This window comes from Garra rufa, unplaced genomic scaffold (genome assembly GCF_049309525.1).
Source record: "Garra rufa unplaced genomic scaffold, GarRuf1.0 hap1_unplaced_013, whole genome shotgun sequence".
In the NCBI taxonomy this organism is placed as follows: domain Eukaryota; kingdom Metazoa; phylum Chordata; class Actinopteri; order Cypriniformes; family Cyprinidae; genus Garra; species Garra rufa.
Window position 1 is genome coordinate 478503 of NW_027394288.1, and position 2500 is coordinate 481002.

The 2500-nt window shown below is 39.5% G+C and overlaps 3 non-coding genes across 3 annotated transcripts; all 3 read right to left on the reverse strand.

Moving 5' to 3' along the window:
- Positions 1-656: 656 nt before the first annotated feature.
- On the reverse strand, positions 657-775 carry LOC141314920 (5S ribosomal RNA). Its single transcript, XR_012350463.1, has one exon. It is a non-coding gene; the product is annotated as a 5S ribosomal RNA (ribosomal RNA).
- Positions 776-859: 84 nt separating this feature from the next.
- On the reverse strand, positions 860-978 carry LOC141314921 (5S ribosomal RNA). The gene has a single exon (XR_012350464.1). It is a non-coding gene; the product is annotated as a 5S ribosomal RNA (ribosomal RNA).
- An 801-nt stretch (positions 979-1779) lies between these two features.
- LOC141315106 (5S ribosomal RNA) lies at positions 1780-1898 on the reverse strand. The gene has a single exon (XR_012350648.1). It is a non-coding gene; the product is annotated as a 5S ribosomal RNA (ribosomal RNA).
- Positions 1899-2500: the final 602 nt, after the last annotated feature.

Consider the following 2500-nt stretch of genomic DNA (forward strand, 5'->3'; position numbering starts at 1 on the left):
AGCCGAGTTACAAGACTAAAATGGGGTCAGATTTAACTGTGAGAGATGACTAGTGGTTAAAAGAATGAGACAAAAAAGAAAATTGGTTTAAATAGATTTGGTGTATTTACAAGGTTCACATAAAAGACTTTAAAACAACACGATAAAACTAGGTAAACTCTGTTAAAAGAATACAGTTCATTTGTCCATACCCTAAAAACAGGTAAACTCTGTTAAAAGAATACAGTTCATTTGTCCATACCCTAAAAACAGACCAAGAACCCCAGTGTGTTGATAAGTCCACTGTGAGTGTCCACCAGTGTATATACAATCCACAGAAAGTGTAATCCAAAGTTTGCAGGTGGTGAATGGAAAGGTGAGCTCTAAAATTAGCAACTCCTCAATCCAACAGTTTGGTGACTGTCCTTTGTTTGTCATGCTGCTTTCTTATACAGTTGTACTTCCTGCTTCCTGTCATGTGTCTAGTCACATGACAGGCCAACCATCCATTTATTAAAGACACATACACTTAAAATGTTAAGAGTAATAAAATGGCCTAAAAAACATGTAAAACACTTAAAACTCTATAATACATGTAAATGATTGTAATAAATAGAGCGGTAAAACACGTCTTTCTAAAAGCCAGCATATTATATAAATAGTGAAGAAAAGGCAAAAGCTTACAGCACCTGGTATTCCCAGGCGGTCTCCCATCCAAGTACTAACCAGGCCCGACGCTGCTTAGCTTCCGAGATCAGACGAGATCGGGCGCTCTCAGCGCGGTATGGCCATAAGCGAGGGCTGCTCCAAAAAGTGGGCTATTTAAAGATCAGCCTCCGTAAAAGCCAGCATATTATATAAATAGTGAAGAAAAGGCAAAAGCTTACAGCACCTGGTATTCCCAGGCGGTCTCCCATCCAAGTACTAACCAGGCCCGACGCTGCTTAGCTTCCGAGATCAGACGAGATCGGGCGCTCTCAGCGCGGTATGGCCATAAGCGAGGGCTGCTCCAAAAAGTGGGCTATTTAAAGATCAGCCTCCGTAAAAGCCAGCATATTATATAAATAGTGAAGAAAAGGCAAAAGCTTACAGCACCTGGTATTCCCAGGCGGTCTCCCATAAAAGTGTAACAATCGGCCTTATCAGCCGAGTTACAAGACTAAAATGGGGTCAGATTTAACTGTGAGAGATGACTAGTGGTTAAAAGAATGAGACATAAAAGAAAATTGGTTTAAATAGATTTGGTGTATTTACAAGGTTCACATAAAAGACTTTAAAACAACACGATAAAACTAGGTAAACTCTGTTAAAAGAATACAGTTCATTTGTCCATACCCTAAAAACAGGTAAACTCTGTTAAAAGAATACAGTTCATTTGTCCATACCCTAAAAACAGTCCAAGAACCCCAGTGTGTTGATAAGTCCAATGTGAGTGACCACCAGTGTATATACAATCCACAGAAAGTGTAATCCAAAGTTTGCAGGTGGTGAATGGAAAGGTGAGCTCTAAAATAAGCAACTCCTCAATCCAACAGTTTGGTGACTGTCCTTTGTTTGTCATGCTGCTCTCTTATACAGTTGTACTTCCTGCTTCCTGTCATGTGTCTAGTCACATGACAGGCCAACCATCCATTTATTAAAGACACATACACTTAAAATGTTAAGAGTAATAAAATGGCCTAAAAAACATGTAAAACACTTAAAACTCTATAATACATGTAAATGATTGTAATAAATAGAGCGGTAAAACACGTCTTTCTAAAAGCCAGCATATTATATAAATAGTGAAGAAAAGGCAAAAGCTTTCAGCACCTGGTATTCCCAGGCGGTCTCCCATCCAAGTACTAACCAGGCCCGACGCTGCTTAGCTTCCGAGATCAGACGAGATCGGGCGCTCTCAGCGCGGTATGGCCATAAGCGAGGGCTGCTCCAAAAAGTGGGCTATTTAAAGATCAGCCTCCGTAAAAGCCAGCATATTATATAAATAGTGAAGAAAAGGCAAAAGCTTACAGCACCTGGTATTCCCAGGCGGTCTCCCATAAAAGTGTAACAATCGGCCTTATCAGCCGAGTTACAAGACTAAAATGGGGTCAGATTTAACTGTGAGAGATGACTAGTGGTTAAAAGAATGAGACAAAAAAGAAAATTGGTTTAAATAGATTTGGTGTATTTACAAGGTTCACATAAAAGACTTTAAAACAACACGATAAAACTAGGTAAACTCTGTTAAAAGAATACAGTTCATTTGTCCATACCCTAAAAACAGGTAAACTCTGTTAAAAGAATACAGTTCATTTGTCCATACCCTAAAAACAGACCAAGAACCCCAGTGTGTTGATAAGTCCACTGTGAGTGTCCACCAGTGTATATACAATCCACAGAAAGTGTAATCCAAAGTTTGCAGGTGGTGAATGGAAAGGTGAGCTCTAAAATTAGCAACTCCTCAATCCAACAGTTTGGTGACTGTCCTTTGTTTGTCATGCTGCTTTCTTATACAGTTGTACTTCCTGCTTCCTGTCAT